The sequence below is a fragment of the Puma concolor genome, chromosome A2 (genome assembly GCF_028749965.1).
Source record: "Puma concolor isolate L17-30 chromosome A2, mPumCon1.1.hap2, whole genome shotgun sequence".
NCBI classification, from domain to species: Eukaryota; Metazoa; Chordata; class Mammalia; order Carnivora; family Felidae; genus Puma; species Puma concolor.
Genome location: NC_141668.1, coordinates 96540666 through 96559590, shown reverse-complemented (window position 1 = coordinate 96559590; position 18925 = coordinate 96540666). Strand labels below are relative to the sequence as shown.

General features: G+C 38.8%; 1 protein-coding gene across 5 annotated transcripts in view; it reads right to left on the bottom strand.

Annotated features, from left to right (window-relative positions):
- Positions 1-18925, bottom strand: part of SUGCT (succinyl-CoA:glutarate-CoA transferase) — a 781793-nt gene that overhangs the window by 572975 nt on the left and 189893 nt on the right. The window lies entirely within an intron of this gene.

The window sequence follows — 18925 nt, the reverse complement described above, 5'->3', positions numbered from 1 at the left end:
TATGCCACGCTTCTAAAAACAGCAAGATATTTCAGGCTACATTGCTTCTCAAGACTGAGGGAGACCAACAGTTAAGATTTTAAGAAGATATTAACTTCTAATATGCTGGGATTGAAAAGTGACAACATCGGTAATAGGTTGCCCAGCATTTTTTTTAAGACTCTTGAGAATGGAATCCCAGGTAGTCTATACACTTTCCACAGAGCCCACCACTCTGAGTTAAGCATCTAGTAATCACTAACTAAACAGAGATGTGTAAGCTTGTGTGTCGGGAACTTTATGATTGATTACACTCTTGAAAAATCAGAGTTCAGAAATCGGTCATTTGTCTCTCATTTACTTTCCTGAGATTTGATTTCACCCTATATTCCTGGTCCTCATTCAGAAAACAAGGAGTGATGTCTCAGGTCTTTCTTTTCTGTTGTTCTATAACTTACAGAAAGGTAGCTTTCAACTAAGTATAAAGTACTTAGTGACAATTATTAAATCATCTTCCTTTAAGAAGCGAGTTCCTTGTAGGTGAGTTACAGAGAAGCTGGATCAGCATCTGGGATGGAATATCCTGTACCAAGTGACAGATTGAATGATTTCTTCCAACGAAGAGCATCTAATCTCATCATGCCCCCTCTGGGACTCTGCATTCAATATTTGCCATGGACCATGGTTCTAGGCAATTTTACATGTATTTAATTTGGTCCTCATGACAGTGTTTTGAGGACTGTGTCAGGGTTTGAAACCAGGTATCTGCCATGTGCCTTTTTGAGATAGGAGGGTCAAATCCAAAAGAATACATAGGCACAATGGTTTGGCTTCACGTGTACCTTTGTTTTCAGAATCTTCCAACATTCTGCCGGCCTATTCAGAAGGATGAGACATTCTGACGGGCTACTCAGAAAGGAATGATGCCAAATTCCTTTTCTGGCTTCTAAATGAAAGCAGTTTTCTAAATAATTCAGAGCCCAAAATTTTACGAGTTTACTCTGGTTTCTCCATAAATGGGTAGCACTTCTCCCAGTACTTTCAGCACTTTCAGCCTCCCGGCCACTTTCTTCTCCACTTATACAATCTTTCAAAAGCTCATTCGTGCTGATTTTTTAATTTCACCAGCCAAAAGAGCTCAGTCCTGCCCCCTCTGAAATTTCATGGTGTACTTACTCTTCCAGATTATCTATAAACATGTTTAATAAAGAGCCCCAGCAGAAATCCCTGGAGGGGCCTCACTGTTTACACGTCTCCATCAACAGCAGGCTCACACATCCTACTTTTTGTTTCCTCTATTCACACCTATGTGTGACAAAATAGTCCTTCTCTAACCACGGTAACACGATTTGGAATAGCTTTGTTGTAAAACTTTGCAACTGACTCCTTGAAGTCTAAACAAATCACATTTGTTGTTTTTGTTTTTTTCCTGGTGCTTATGAACCTCCTCAACCAATTCAGACATGTTCTAGGAAACAGAATGCTCCTCTCCACTCATTACACTAAGTGGCCAATGATATCTTAACTTCTGGAGTTTACCAATATGAGTGAGCTTCACCGGTAGACTTTAGGGCCTCTCCATTAGAAATGAAACAAGAGTAGACTTCACAAATACTGAAGAATACATGCAATAGCTTATCTTGCACTTTGGTCACTTATTCCCTTGAGCTTCTTCAGACCTTTATAACAGATGCCATAAAGTTTCAGCAATTTACTCATATCCGGCATGCCAAGCAGGTAGAACATCCTGTTCCCCTACCATCATTTGATCTCATACTACATCTCTCACCTCTTTGCTTCAAAAGACGTGATGACAGTGGAAATGTCTATGTTTCAACAAAGACCAAAGCAAAGAATTCAGTGAGCCTCCAGATCTCCTTTCTTCCCCGGGAGCACATCTTTTGCATCCTGATCATCAAGCGGTCCTATTGATTCCCCAGTTGACCTTCTGCCTTTCATGTATAAAAAAGCTTTTATTTCTGGATTAGAGTCCTTTTTTTGCTGTTTCTTGAATTCCTTTACAACCTGACTTATTTACACCTGACCTGTCACACTTTGAGGCCTTCCTTGTTCTCGACTGGCACAATCTTTTGCCTACTTTCCCCCGACCCCCACTTTTGCTTCTTTTACACTTTATGAGATGGATGCAAACGTTTTTATATAAACTTCTAATCTTTGGTATGTGACATATTTCCCTGCCCTTCCATTAATGTGCTTAAAGCATTTCCAGGTTTCCTACAAGTTACAGACTTTTTAAAATATTACTTTCAATGTTAACTGCATGCACACATTGATTTGATCATAGTTCCATTCTCTAGAACTGAATAATAATGTGACAGGATTTTTTCGTCTTTTACTCCCCTTCAGAAGGTTGAATGTAATTGAGTTGTGAGCATTATTACAACAGTCACAGATAATTTCCTGCACTAATCCCTGTCTAATCTTAGGCTCAAGGCCAGTATAATTTCTCTCCTTCCTTAATTTCAAAACTTCTTGCCTTATGAAACAGATATTTGTGTGAGATCTTCCAATCTTAGGGTATGACTTCCCTCATAACTATTATTTGGTCTAATTTTCCACTGTTATCAATAGAATTTCAATATCCTTACCCTATCTGGTTGGCATTTAGTGGGGAATCTTAGCCACGGTCCAGGAATGGGTGCTGGGAAGCCTGAGAAGCTCCTGAAATCGTAGGCAAAACCACACATGTCTATGGGAATGTGGACTTTTCTGAGAAAGAATTTCAGAGTTTCTCACAGGGATTAAGAAACAAACAAAAAAGTTTAGGATCCATAGTGTCCCTAAATATATTATTATTGGGCATGAATTTCTCATCCACACAGAATGTATTTACCCAGCATTATTTGTACACTTTTGTTTACTGTTTTTATTATACCTATTCTGTTTTCATCATTTCTGCTCATAAAATGTTATAACCCCATCAGTTCATCCATCCCTAATATTCCCATGGATTCCCTAACCCTGTAGTAACCAGTTTTCACCAGTTCCTACTAGTTTCCTCCTTCTACCAAGCCTAAGGAGGGGGGAAAAAATGGAATTGGGATCCTTACTTGCTACCAATCATTCTATCCACTCTTCTTTTTTTTTTTTTTGAAACAAACTTTTTTTCAATATATGAAATTTATTGTCAAATTGGTTTCCATACAACACCCAGTGCTCATCTCAAAAGGTGCCCTCCTCAATACCCATCACCCACCCTCCCCACCCTCCCACCCCCCATCAACCCTCAGTTTGTTCTCAGTTTTTAAGAGTCTCTTAGGCTTTGGCTCTCTCCCACTCTAACCTCTTTTTTTTTTTTTTCCTTCCCCTCCCCCATGGGTTTCTGTTAAGTTTCTCAAGATCCACATAAGAGTGAAACCATATGGTATCTGTCTTTCTCTGTATGGCTTATTTCACTTAGCATCACACTCTCCAGTTCCATCCACGTTGCTACAAAAGGCCATATTTCATTCTTTCTCATTGCCACGTAGTATTCCATTGTGTATATAAACCACAATTTCTTTATCCATTCATCAGTTGACCAAAGGCAAGGGAATTAAAAGCAAAAATGAATTACTGGGACCTTATGAAGATAAAAAGCTTCTGCACTCTTCTTTAAAAAAAAAAATAAATAAAGGTTTATTCATTTTTTGAGAGAGAAAGAGCATGAGCAGGGGAGGGGCAGAGAGAGAGGGAGACACAGAATCCAAAGCAGGCTCCAGGCTCTGAGCTGTCAGCACAGAGTCCAACACGGGGCTTGAACCCATGAACTGCGAGGTCATGACCTGAGCCTCAGTCGGACACTCAACCGACTGAGCCACCCAGGCGCCCCACCCACTCTTATTTATACTTCCAGAGTTTATATACCCACTATGCACTTAAATACGTGAGACTTTGCTTTTCCCCCAAAGTATCAATTCTGTTTTGATGGATGGACAGTTTTTCCATCTCATCTTCATCCAACATGCCAGAGTCCCTTCTCCTCCCAGCCCTCCTTCCACACCCCACCACCATCTCCTTAGCAAGATCTGTGTCAAATTGGGTCTCATGCTTCCTGTGCACTTATCAACTTTCTCCCAATTTTTAGGTTAAACTCTAAACTGCCACTTAACAGATTTGCTACACACAGAGCTCATTTTCTGGCCCCCCACATTAACACAACACCTCAATGCACCATTATATTTGCTGAACAAACCTCAGATTCTTTTGCAATCTACACAGTAACACCATTATAAGTTTTGCTCCCTACCCCCTCTTCTTTGAACTGGACTGAACTTACTGACTTGACTCCTTGCAATGGAAACAAGAATGATATGATGAGGGGAAAAGAATGATCCATGCCCTTTTTAAGGTTTTTTTGTTGTTGTTGAGCATGCATTTTAAACTACTGAAAATATATATTAAGATTCACTATGTAAAAAAATCCAGTGCAGATTCCAAAAGTCTAGCAAAGAAACAAAAAGAGTGAGAGTGTATTTTTAAGATACATCATGCTCATAATTCTTAATATTTTAAATCCTCTTCTACTTGAGGCAGCACACTCCTACAGCTACTGCTATATCAAAATCTCCATTGTTCTTCATCAACAGGATATTATCAAATGAAACCACAGGGTGGCTTACAATGGAATTGCAAAGACTCTTACAAGGATGTTCTTGGGATGAAGTATCTCCTCAGACTTCTGCACAGCAGCTCTCTGAGTCTGCTGCTAACCAGGTAATGTTCCAGTAACCCCAAGGTCTAGAGATCCTTCAGGACCAAAAAAGTCATTCCAAAGCAGTTAAGATAAGAAAGAGCAAATGAGCTGAAACATATGTTACAGAAATTCAATTGAGATTTGGCAGTTTGCATCTCAAGGGTTTTTGTTTTGTTTTGTTTTGTTTGTTGTTTTTTTGTTTTGCTTTAAAAGCATTGTTTAAATTGGTGAACAGGGTCATGGGCCAGGCCAGCCTGTCCTGTGGATGCACTGATGATCCTAACAGTCCTCTCAATTTTCTGCTGAACGGGACCACCATTTTATGACCCTGAGGGAGATGTCCACCAAGAGTTCCAGTGTGGGCTGTGAGGACGACTTCTCTCCTCGCTGCAGTCCTGGGCCAACACCTGCTCTATCGCTCCACCACCCTCGTCATCTGCTCCCTGCCCCACCCCCACCACATGCACATCGGCTGGGCAGAGGAAAGCAAGACTCTTCCTTGACTTGGAGAGAAAAAATATAGGGACAGGGGCTCCTGCCACAGTTGGTGCAGGGATTTTAACAGGAGAGATGGGGATACCAGCCACAGGTCCGGGGGCTGTGGGATGGATGCAAAAGTGGTGATAACAGCTACCGTCTACTACACTATGTGCCTGACTCTATGCCTCACACACTTAACTTTTTTTAAGTTTATTTATTAACTTTGAGAAAGATAGAGAGAGACAGAACACCAGCAGGGTAGGAGCAGAGAGAGAAGAAAAGAAAGAGAATTTCAATCCATGCTGACAAGGCAGAGCCAGACGCGGGGCTAGAACTCATGAATGGTGAGGGCATGACCTGAACCAAAATCAAGAGTCTGATGCTTAATCCGTTGAGCCACCCAGGCACCCCTATGCCACATACTTCATATGCACTGTCTTGCTCAATCATCACCACCACCCATGAGGCAGGTAATAGTATCTCTACTTTACAAACAAAACTAAGGTTCAGTGAAATGAAGCAGTTTGCCCAAGGTCTGTCTCACTCCAAAGCCCATGCTTTTAAATAATACATCTAAAGTATGCTGCTACATCTGACAGCATCAAGAGCAACAATTAAAAACAAAGGAGAGAAGGAAATTCAACAGTAGAAGGGATGGTGGTGTAAAATGCTATCGCTGCAGATGTAGAAATTTAGACCATGGCTAGAATGGGAATAAGCATTTTAGGCTTGCTTTCCATAATTTAGATTCTGTTTTTAAAAACGAAATTGGTTTTCAGTAAAACGCTTGAAATGCTTACTTTTGTTCCTCATCATTAAGAATCACATCATTGTAAATGATGTTGCCAAAAAGATTCTAAAGCTTAGAAGTAAATACTATGGCCACTTTAATTATATTGAACAAAAGAAAAATTATATTTAAGCAAAAACCATATTGTTTTCATACCAATAAGAATATTTACTTGACTGAAATCAAATCAAACATTTTGCATTCGTTTGGTGATATTACCAAATTAAATGACCCTCCCACAGACCAAGAAGAGGAAATATACGTGCTCATCAAACACACCCAAGCGCGCACACACACACACCTGCTACTTTATGAGTCGTTTGCTACCCTTGTTAACTGAAACAGATGAAAAACCACATCAGACTCAGAGGGAAGAGAGTTTTGCAAGGGTTTGATTTATTTCAAGACTAACTTTTCTCAAGCTGGGCATCCGGCAAAAAATTGGATATTCTAAAGCATAGTCCTTAACCTTTTCACCCTCTTTCCTAATATGCAGACCTAACCAGTTGTTAACAGGACTTGTCCTAGGGGCCTCATATGTTTCTGAAAGTATATCATCTCCCTATGGATTTTACTCTACAGTAAAATTTACCTGTAAATGTCCCTTACATCCATCTTCATGGCTGGAACTAGCACCCTAAAAGGTTACACTTGGGACATCTCCTTCTAAGCAGAAGTGAACTTGATCTTTTTTGTAAAACCATCCTGGAGACACCCCGAGAATTCAGAAAGGTCCACACTTCCTCCAACAATCACACAGAGATTGATGCTAATTTCAGGATACAGCCTTGCTTCCTTTCTGCTCCCAATCACTTCTGCAGAAATCAAACCTGCTCTCTGTTCTCTGGGTAAGCCAGTCAGTCAGAGCAAGTGCAGTATATTCTGTGCTAAGGTTATATAATGACAGAACTAGCCCAAGCAACAGGGGGCTTGAGGAGGGAGAGACAGAAGGCATGAGTGCTAATTCAACAAAATGAAAATCACTTCCAGGAATCTCTCTCCAGGACTTTGAAGCAAAAAGAAAGGTAGTTTTACCTAAAATAATCAATGTGAATATCAGTAGCTCTAAGGATAGGGAGGAAATCACCTAATAATGTGCTCATTATTCACAAATTTTTTTTCAAGTCCCCATTGAAAAGTGCCATCCTATTATCAGGTTACAAGAGTGACATCTAGTGGACACATAATACAATGACCGAAAGTATTTTACATGTACTTTAGACCAGGGCATCTCAAAATCTAACGTGAACATGAAATCACCTGAGAATCTTGTTAAAATACAGATTCTGGTTCAGTAGAATAGACTAGAATCTATTATTTCTAACAAGCTACAGGTAATGCTGATGCCACTACTCCATGGACCATTTAGAGAGTGGCACGGACCTAGAACAGTTCATACCTGCTTTTACCCTCAGGAAAGAAAAGAGGGAAGGGACATTTGAGAATCATCACTTCCAGGTTAAAATTAGGTCAGATGAATTATTACCATGATTTTTTTTTAAGTTCCTGGTTCATTCGCCCAACTCAGCATGCACACTTATGGTCTCCTGTCTGAGCAGAGTCCTGAGGCCAACACTCCTCATCCTAAATACCACCAACAAAACTAAGAAGGAAAAGAGCTTACTTCACAACCATATTTATTTGTGACATGATTTGCTCAAGTCTCAGGTTCACTTCAGAACTTAATATCTTGTAAGTTTTCTTTCATTGTTATTATTTTATTTGCTCAATACCAAATTATATTATAATAGTGATTTGAACCATATCAGAACTCAGTTCTTTTTCCCTCGGGTAACCCACACATGAGCAGGAAGCCATTGGGGTAATGTCTAGGCACTAAGCACACCTCCTCAGAATTTCAACAATATTTTGCCTGGACATTCCTAAGTACAGAACAGGATGTGTGACTATATCCAAATCCAACTGTCTCCAGAACCCAGTCCTATGTGATTTATCTGAGCCAAAGAGCCTTGACCTCCATGCAGAGCCCCCGGACTAGACTCTTAGCTGTAAGGTAATGTATGAGCTCCTTCACCCAGTTCATCTGTCAGGCCCCACTCAGACTCCTCCTCAGCTAGATGAAACCCTTTGGTTCTAGGTCACGGTGCTAGAAGCCATCAACATTGAGGAAAATCAGTCTCTCTTTCCCCAAACACACACAGAACCATGTACAAAACCCACTTTCTAGTCTAGGAGAATCCTTTAGTACAAACAGATTGATCCAAGACAAATAATCTTTTTTTTTTTTTTTTTTTTAAGCAGTGGGATTCCTATTTCAAACAAACAAAAGTGGACCTGTTTTGGCTGAAATAGAGTTAGAGTACTTGGAGATCTAACTATCTGATTTCTCCCCAGCCTGCCCCTCCCCATACTCTAAATACTCCTCTTCACGCCTTAAATACTCCTTCTCACCCCGAATCCCACCCCAGCTACTACCCTCACAGAAACACAGTTTGAAAACCAGAAACTGTGAGTCTCACAACAGTTCAAACCATCCCAAGCTCCCATATCGCTCAAGGACAATATTGTTCTCATTACCACAGACAGAGCTAGAAATACCTGTTTCACTAGAACTTGACTTAGCTATGATTCTAATAGTTTCAGCATCTGCAATCAAAGGATTTATTCAAAAGATGTACAACTTGATTTCCTGATGGAAATCTGCTTTTAAGTCATAATTAAGGATGTTTGTGATGGGTCAACAACAGAATTGTTTCTACCTCTTCAATTATTCTTGGCAGTCCCAAAGGTAGAGGTAGGTAGAGGAAAATGTCACATAATTCTTCCTCAAAAGTGGGACGAAGACAGAAAATGAAATAACATGCCAGTGTCAGTAAGTAGCCCTGCATCACCGGCCTATTGTTAGAATCCTATTACACCATTTACTTGCATATGACCTCGGGCGAGTTGGTTACCTAACCTCTCTATGCCTCAGTATCCTCATCTGAAAGTGAGGACAACAGCAATACCTATTTCAGAGGGTTGTTGTGATGACTGAATTAATATAGGTAAAGTAGTTAATAACTAACATGGAGTAATCATTCAATAAATGTTACCTCTAGTGATGGTTATAACTATTAATATATTATTAAGAGTAATGACCATTAATATTATTCAAAATGGTGTTTAATTCTCTTGGATAATTTTAGCCAAGTTTTTTTTATTATTCTTTTTTTTTTAATTCAAGTATAATGAACATGCAGTGTTATATTAGTTTCAGGTATAGAGTAAAATGATTCAACAATTTCATAAATTTCTCAGTGCTCACCAAGGTAAATATACTCTTAATCTCCTTTATCTATTTCACCCATTCCCCCACCACCTCCCCTCTGGCAACCACCAGTGTGTTCTCTGTATTTAAGAGTCTGTTTTTTTCTGTTTGTTTGTTTACTTGTTTTGTTTCTTAAATTTCACACGAGTGAAATTGTATACTTGTCTTTGACTTATTTCACTTAGCATTATTCCCTACGGATCCATCCATGTTGTTGCAAATGGCAAGATTTCATTTTTTTATGGTAATATTCCATTATTTATTTATTACCATATCTCCTTTATCCATTCATCTATGGATGGACACTTGGGCTGCTTCCATATCTTGGCTAATGTAAATAATGCTGAAATAAACATAGGGGTGCATATATCTTTTCAAATGTGTGTTTTCATTGTTTTTGGCTAAATACCTAGCAGTAGGAACTACTGGATCACATGATAATTCTGTTTTTAATTTTTTTTAGGAACCTCCATACTGTTTTCCACAGTGGCTGCACCAATTTGCATTCCCACCATCAAATTTTAGCCAAAATTGATAGATATAAACAACATACAATCCCATCAATTCTGCTTATATATTGAGAATATTGAGAATGCAAGAGAAGTTGATAAAATCCTAAATGAATTTCAGGTATATTTCTTAAGATACATTGCCTGTCCTTGTGTCTCTATTTTACCTCTTAGTAAAATGCATTAAAAAACCATATTGGGGGGGCGCCTGGGTGGCTCAGTCGGTTGGGCGTCCGACTTCAGCTCAGGTCACGATCTCGCGGTCCGTGAGCTCGAGCCCCGCATCGGGCTCTGGGCTGATGGCTCGGAGCCTGGAGCCTCTTCTGATTCTGTGTCTCCCCCTCTCTCTGCCCCTCCCCCATTCATGCTCTGTCTCTCTCTGTCTCAAAAATAAATAAAACGTTAAAAAGAAAAAAATTTAAAAAAAAAAAACCATATTGGGGTGCCTGTGTGGCTCAATCGGTTAAGCATCCCACTCTCGATTTCAGTTCAGATCATGATCATGCAGTTTGTGAGACTGAGTCCCATGTCAGGCTCTGTGCCAACTGCGTGGGGCCTGCTTGGGATTCTCTCTCTCCCTCTCTCTCTCTCTCTCTGCCCCTCCCTGCCTCTCTGTCTGTCTCTCTAAAGAAATAAATATTTTTTTTTAAAAAAGACTGTATTTGTCAATTGGAGGCAATTCTGATTTTTAAAAAGCACATTAGTTTTTGAACAGTCATAACTACATTTATTCTTTGTGCAATATGCTCTCCTTAAACATCATATTGTCAAATTTCTTTTAAACTTCAGAATTTTATTTTAAACTAAAGAAAGCTGAACTTTTTCTAAGGAGAAGCCCAGAGAGTGGCAACTATTATGCCAGTAGCTGGCATATTTGCCCTAATTTTATCTGCCTGTTGGACTGCCCAATTACCTATATTCTTAGGACTGTGGCAAAGTCCAGGCCAACTGGCTTCAAAGTAACCAGAATCTCCAAATAAAAATTTTTGTTTTGCTTTAACAAGAATCCAAAATTCATAAGAACTGAGGCACACACATAAGCTTTATAGCAAATACTCCAAAGCTACCTTGCCAAAAGCTGTAGAATAAAGGATGTGGGAGATATTCAGATAATTCATGCCTTAATTTACCCAAAAAAAAAAGACAGACATTTGAATATTCTAACTTGTCACTACTAAGTAATCCAAAAGTTTTCAGAAACCTCAGTGATGCAATCTAATGTATTTCCTATCACTGGCACTTTTTTTCAAATAAATCCCCAGGTATTTTTTTACTGGGTAAACATTATCAAAGTTCATTGCAATCTTAAGATTACAAGAACAGATGTTTAAAATATTCTCTAATTCTCTCACTTTTTAAAACTGGAGGACAAATCACCGTAATTTTTGGCCCTCAAAGGGAGATGTAACTTTTATAGAGATAGGTTCCCATCTTGTGGGCTTCTCAGAGATTATTTCTGAAAATCATTTCTGTCATGTTTCATTTTGCTAACTATGAATATATACTAAATCTCAATTAACCAGACAATTTGATAAACAAGAAGCCCTATTCCCCTTGACAACTTGATGATATTGCGATATATGATTCTCCTCAAACTATATTTCTTTCAAGAAGTTGTTGAGAGAAAATTCTCAAACTAGATTTCTTTCAAGAAGTTGTAAGAGAGTTCTCAGCACAAGGAGAAAAAAATTTTTTTTCCTTTTATCTTTTTCTCTCTTTTTTTCTTTTTGCAACTACAAGAAAAAATGGACATTAGCTGAATCTATTGTATTATCACTTCACAATATGTGTAAATCAAACCATCACACTGTACACCTTAAACTTATACAGAAATGTATGTCAATTATTCTTCAATACAACTGGGGAAGAAAGAATGGTACATTTTGGCAATGATACAACTTGCAATTTCTTCAAAAGATCTAAGAACAGTTTTCTGTTTTCTAAAACAAACAAAAATACCACAGCATGTTGCTCTCCTTTCCATCTTGAAAAGAAAGAAACAAATTAAAGTAGAAATTCCATTATGAAAGAAATTCGGCTATGTATCTTTATTGTTTATTTACTCTGCCCCTCCATTGCCATGGATAGCTTTCAAAGAGATTATTTCGTAGTTTCCTAGAAACTTTCACAAAGTAATAAGTTCAACTACAGAAATAATAATGGAGCCACCTTCCACTGAATTCTTACAAGAGTCTGGTACTGCAGCAAATATCCAGCATATGCTATTCCATTTAATTCTTTCAGACAAACATGGAAACTACTATCATTATCAACTTGTTGTGTAGGAAGCAGCTGACACTAGTGATATCAAAAGACCTGTTCGAGATTTCACAGTCAATAAAGGGCAGAGCCAAGTTACGAACCCTGGTCTGACTCCCAAGTTCAAGCTCTCCCAACCATGCCTGCTGTAGTGCTTCTGACCTCCTTGAAATCAAAGGCCCAGTTCTTCCTCATCTGGAAGCCTTCGAGAATTAAAACACTGCCTACTCCACTGGAGGCTCAAGAAACTGTTTAATTGAAAAATCAAGAGTCATTTGAAAGCATACGTTGAAAACATGACGGAAACCTACCATTAATTGCCCCATAGCTCAAAATTCAAATGTACTTCAATGTCATTTATTAGGTTTGATGCCTTCCAGAATCATAATAAATAGGTCATTTGTCAAGATGATGGAAAAATATGAGAAGAATTCTACCATCTATCAAAGAAACTAAAAGACAGGCATCCACAATGTATCAAGCACCAAAAGAACTACTAGTTTAAATACAGAGGGAAAGGAAGCAAGTTTTGGAAATATTAAAACCATGGTTCCGATCCAGGGTCTCTGATTTTCTACCAATGGCCACAGCAAAGTTGCTTTCTCTCTCTTGGTCTCCCTTTCATCAAAATATTTACATATATATAACTTTTATATATGTGAGTATATATATACAATTTATATAAAGTATATATTATGTAAATTTATTATATAATTATGTATATAATCATATATTATTATATAATGAATATATAAAAATTTATATAATTTACATAATATAAAAAATCATTATGTTTCAATGGAAGCCAGCATGATTATTTTACTGTTATTTACTAATACATCAATGAAATTAAATATGCAATATAATCATATGCCTGTTTAAAGTATACTTTCAAATTCCAGTGAATGCTTTAGTGTGACTATGGTAAAAAAAAAAAAAAAAGTCACACAAGAAGAGACAGATATATATCATTTACATTTTCACTTTTTAAAAAATCTTAACATGGGTGAAAAAAAAAAAAAGATTCCCAAGGTTACCTAATCTGTTATGATTTAACAGCATTTTAACGTTTTCTAAGGAATGATAGCAAAGTACTGCATCTCTTCAAACTTGGAATTTACTGCCTGTCTGAGTCTCTGCTTGTGCCAAATTAAATATACAGTATAATGTCCATACCAGAAATAACAGAGCAAGCTTCCTGCTCTATTCCTTGGTTGAATAAGCCCAAACTGAAGAAAAGGAGACATGATTTTATTTAATCATCTAAATAATTGTTTTCTTCAATTTCTTGGTTTAGAGGGTACTCCAGAAAAAGGAAGCTTTAAAAGAAATTGCCATGTGAATTCTCAGGCCATTTAAAGGAAAGGTTTTTTTGAAGGCCCTACATTTGAAAGCCTCAAGAAAAAGCATAAAAAGAGTAATATTAATGAACTGCTCAGAAAGTCAACTTCCCTGAGCTATTCCACAGTATCCAAATGGCTGAGGACTGAGGAATGTAAAATCTCTTTGCCTTTGAGGTACAAATGACATTGCGTAACACAAGAGCACAGAGAAATGGGATGGTAAAAGGAAAAAGATGTCTTGGGGGTCTAAGGAAGGTTGCTGGGGTTTTTAAGGTGAGGGACATGATCATATGACTACCCACAGATACACAATGCAGGTGACAGAGGAGATAAAGTACAGGGGCAATGCCTTTAAATAGGCAAAATGTGGAAAGGGACAATTCATCCATTGTGACAGGAGGGAATGAAGTGAACCATAGATGGGAACACATTTAGGAGCTGGGGAGGCATGGCAGAGAAAAGATGAAATAGTTCTTTTCCAATCGCATCAATTTTCAGTGAAATAAGAGACCATCTTTGGGTAAGGATGAGGAGATAGGGGGAAGGTCTGAGGACAGAGATGTGAAATGGTCATCTCAGAGAAAGAAAATAAATATGTAGATAGTGTGCCAGGATTGTGGGTAAGGATGAGGGACCACTTGAGAAAAATGGTGGTGAATGGAGAGGGAGCTTGTCAACATGGTAGCTGTGTTTTCCTCTAGCCATATTCACTACCTGAGTGTGGGCGTAGATTGAAAGGGGCATTAAGTCTAATCAGCAGTGGGCTTTTGCCACTTGAATACAAAGGAGACGGTATAGTTACCAATAATAATATAGTCATTTATTACTCATAGTGCAGCATCAATATCACCTGGAATCAGACAATGCATCTTACGATTTCTATGTAGAGATTCATAGGCCTGTTAAAGCCTGAGAAACACCTGAATGGTAGTCAAGTGCAAACAGAAAAAGATCATTAAGGGCCATGGGACGCTAAAGAAATGAGATGCCAGGATGTTGCTTGGGTCATCTAAGTGGATTGTAAAGCCACCAAGACTGTTGGCAGAAGAAATAACTGGGTCAAAGGAAGAGATGAACGGAGCCATGTGAGAATAATTGTGCGGGTGATAACACATAGCCTGGAAGGCTTGGAGTCCTGGTGGTGATTGAGGCAAATGTGTAAAGGATGATGGGATTGGTGTTCTTTTAAGGGAAGGAGGTAATTGTGGTTGTCTCATTCCCCAGATTGGTCTCTGTGGCAGTACATACTAATCATGAAGGCAATGCTGTAGCTGAAGAGATTGTAGTTTTTTTCCAAGGAGCACATAGAACTCTGCGAGCTCCCCCAAGTCCTGCTGGTAGTATGGACTGGGAGAGAGATGGTCTTATCAGGAATCCAGAGGGAGCTCAGTGGGCTTCTGTTAGATCCATATACAAGCATGCTCCTTAGGGCACAGTAGCAGTACATTGTTAAGCATTTAGGGCAGAGATGGCCACCCAAAGATCTGTGCTTGCACTACAGAGCACAATAATTCTGTATAAGAGTAGAGAAGTTTGTTGGTCTCTGAAAAAAAAGAGGGGAGAGAAAGAGGAACAGAAAAGATGGGGAGATTCTTATGCTATTCAAGATAGTAAAACTCCCCAGTAGCAGCCAAAAGATATGGTTAAGACAGGTGAGACCTCCTATCAGAGACTGTATAAGTTTCATCTATAAAATCTCCCCCTTTTCCTTGAAAATGTTCAGTATAGTCTCCTCTCTTCATGAGTGTATGTGTGAATGGATCTTCTGGAGAGAGGGAGAGGGGTCAGTAAGGACCATGAGCCTGGAAAGTAAAGAGGAACATACAAATACAGGCTCCTAGCATGTTGAAGAAATATGGGAGAGACTTTTGGATACACATGGGTTATGAAATTAGGGGGATTATGATGTTAAGCATGTATGTAAAGTGCAGTGGCCCCACTGATAACCATATTACACAATAAAACATACTCTTTTTGAAGAGCAGCCAATTGCTTTCTCTGCACTCTTCTCTCCCATCCCCCAAAATCCTGTCTTTATAAATATAAATGTTTGAAGGGCTGAGAAACACTGGACTAATACCAATGCATTAAAAATCATCAGCGTCACATCAGCATTATGTAATTATTAACCCCTTGGGCTAGGTGTTTCTCAGAGGCAAGGCCCAATGGTAATGGTAACAAAAGAAACACTGAAACCCACTTTTTAAAAATCTGAATTCTCAGAAAAGCACCCACCAAATCTATTCAACAAGTAGCAGAATGACTATCTCAATTCTCTCTACTTTTGTTTGGTTTACTCATTTTCAGAAAGTTGGCAGTTGAAGAATAGGGAAGAATGAACACAAGTGGATAATCAACCCGAGAAGTTAAGGATTGAGGGTACATAAAATAACACACAAATGAAGGATCCTTACTTTTCAGAAATTTACATTCCATGCATTCAAGGTCTGTGATCTTTCAGATAGGGTTCAACAAGAATTAAACAGAGTGAGCAGGGTGCCTAACTAATTCCTGAGACCATTGGGGTCTTCCATTATAGACTTTCAGCTCCAAATGCAGACAACTCAAATTAGATGCAAAGCTATAATTATTCTAGAAAACTGAATTATAATTATCCTGGCACTCACCCATAAAAATATTTCCCAAATCTATTTTAAAAATTAAAAACAGACCAAGGTCTAGAAACATATCTAGGATCTATCTTAATATGCTGGTTTCATTCAAGCTGAATTTGCATTTGTTCCTTAGTCACAGTGCTGAACCGATCCTCTACCAAGAAAAAACAGATGAATTCTGAGTTCCTGAGGAAAGATCCTAGTAGATCTTCTCTTATTTCTTACAGATAATAAAGCTGCAATCAACTAGATCAAATAAGCACAGTATCCACTTTATGTGACTGGGACAATTCTGGCAGGAAAAGTACATTTCTGTCTTCAAAGAACATATACACATGCACACACAGAGTCTCCCATATCCTTTACCTACCCTAGTAAAAGCCAAAAGATTCTAAATTTCTTTTTACCTCACAGTAAAATAATTGACAGCATACTCAAGACTCCTGAGCACAGGAAGGACAGCCAAGGTCTATACAAAACTTTTTTTTTTTAATGTTGATTTATTTTTGAGTGAGACAGAGAACGAGTGGGGGAGGGGCTGAGAGAGAGAGAGAGGGAGACACAAAATCGGAAGTGGGCTCCAGGCTCTGAGCTGTCAGTCCAGAGCCCCAAGTGGGGCCCGAACTCACGAACCGTGAGATCATGACCTGAGCCGAAGTCAGACGCTTAACTGACTGAGCCCCCCAGGCACCCCGATATACAAAACTTTTTAAAAAGACATTCTATTTTTTCTGGGGCGCCTGGGTAGTTCAGTTGGTTAAGCGTCCGACTTCAGCTCAGGTCATGATCTCATGGTTTGTGAGTTCAAGCCTCACATCAGGCTCACTGCTGTCAGCACAGAGCCTGCTTCAGATTCTCGGTCTCCTTCTCCCTCTGCCCTTCCCCACCACCCCCTCTCAAAAATAAATAAACAAAACATTAAAAATATATATCTTTAAAAGACATTCCATTTTTTAAAAAAATAATCAAAAAATAAACTATAAACCTTACACTACAACACAGTGAACACATCCCTATGTGATGTAATTTGGAATTATACTATAAAGCCTTCCGAGTCAAAAATGCTTTCTCCACACATCAAAAACTAAAAATACACCTTCCATTATTAGTGATGAACTCCCACAGGTTCCAACATTTCCCTCTGTTAAAATGCCTTTGAGATGGATCTCCACAGTCAGTGATAAGTATCAATTAGTTGATGGCAACCTTTCAGCCATGAGCAAGTTTGACGGAGAGGGTATGGTTTGGAATAGAAGAAGCAACTGGAACCACAGCACTCTCCTGTTAAAGGTAGCAGGATCTGAAAGACTAGTCAACAAGCAGGCAGATCAGAGTTGGGATCCATCTATTCAATACAGGTATCAAATTCCTTTTTTTTTTTTTTAACATTTATTTATTTTTGAGAGAGAGGGAGAGAGAGACAGAGGGTGAGCAGGGGAGAAGCAGAGAGAGAGGGAGACACAGAATAGGAAGCAGGTTCCAGGCTCTGAGCTGTCAGCATGGAGCCCAACTCAGGGCTTGAATTCATGAGTGGTGAGATCATGACCTAAGCTGAAGTCGGACGCTTAACCAACTGAGCCACCCAGGCGCCCCAGGCATCAAGTTGCCTATCAGAGAAGTGAGAAGGCTGAATTTGATGATCTCTAAAAAGTTCAAAAATGCAGCTTTTGGTAGGTCTGGCTAGAAGTTTAGCCACAGAGGGCTAAGAAGTAGGGAACCCAAATGTCACTAACAGTGGTCATAAAAGCACTGCTAAAGAAAAAAGGGGAGGCACTCAAGAAAATGTCTTCAGGGGTACCTGGGTGGCTCAGACAGTTAAGTATCAGACTCTTGGTTTTGGCTCAGGTCATGATCTCACAGTTCATGAGATTGAGCCCCATGTCAGGCTCTGTGCTAACAGTGTGGAGCCTACTTGGGGTTTTCTCTCTCTCTCTCTCTCTCTTTCTCTCTCTCTCTCTCTCCCTCTCCCTCTGCCTGTCTTCAGCTCACACTGTCTCTGTTTCTCTCAAAATAAATAAATAAAAACTTAAAAAGGAAAAAAGAAAAGAAAAGAAAATGTCTCCACTACTGTAGTTACGCCAAAAGGCACTTCTACAAGGAAATCATAGTAACGCCTCAGGGACAAGGAGAAGATACACAGAAATAGAAAGCGAAAAATTCCAGATTCACATTGGGTCACTGAATTGCTCAAATTGGTATTAAAAGAAATGGAAAAGAAGCTAGTTTTGCTGAAGGAAATAATGTTCTTAAAACTAAAAGGATGAGTAGCAGTTGTTGATGGATTGATTTCCTGGCAAATGCAAAATGCTGATTTCTACATGCTCTGTCAAGGCCATTAGCACTGAAATGGCTACAGTAAACTTCACTCCTTCATTCAACAGATATTTACATGGTGCCTAGTCCATACTTCTGCTGGATGTGAGAAAGGATATGGTGATGAAAAAGACACCTCTAACTCTTAAACGTATTAGAGAAGCTATAACAAATATATTAGTAAATACAATGAGACATGAATCTACGAAGCTAAGCAAAGGTTAAGGGTTTGGAAGAAGAGTTAGTTTCTGTTCTTATTTTATTTGTGAAAGATCACAATTCCTTCACATATTCATTCACACTAGCCAACATCAAGAATTTCTAAGGACAAGTTTAGACACTTAATAAAGAACAGCAGTTCCTGAACCATCTGCTTTGCTCTGAAAATAAAGATCCGTCACACGCGAGTTTTCATTTTACTCCAACCCTGTGAGAATATTATTGTCAGCTGGGGTAGGTAACATTTGGTTTATAATTGACATGGTGAACAAACCATGCTTTATAAAATGGCTACAATCAGTGTTTCTTTGGGGTGAAAAAAACACAAACCATCATGTGTGGCCAAAAGTCACTCACTTTCAGCAAGTTCCTTTGATCCATTTAAGTGTCCTGTTACTAATCTTCTGATGAAGAAATGTGCAAAACACAGAATTTAAAGTGAACAACAGAA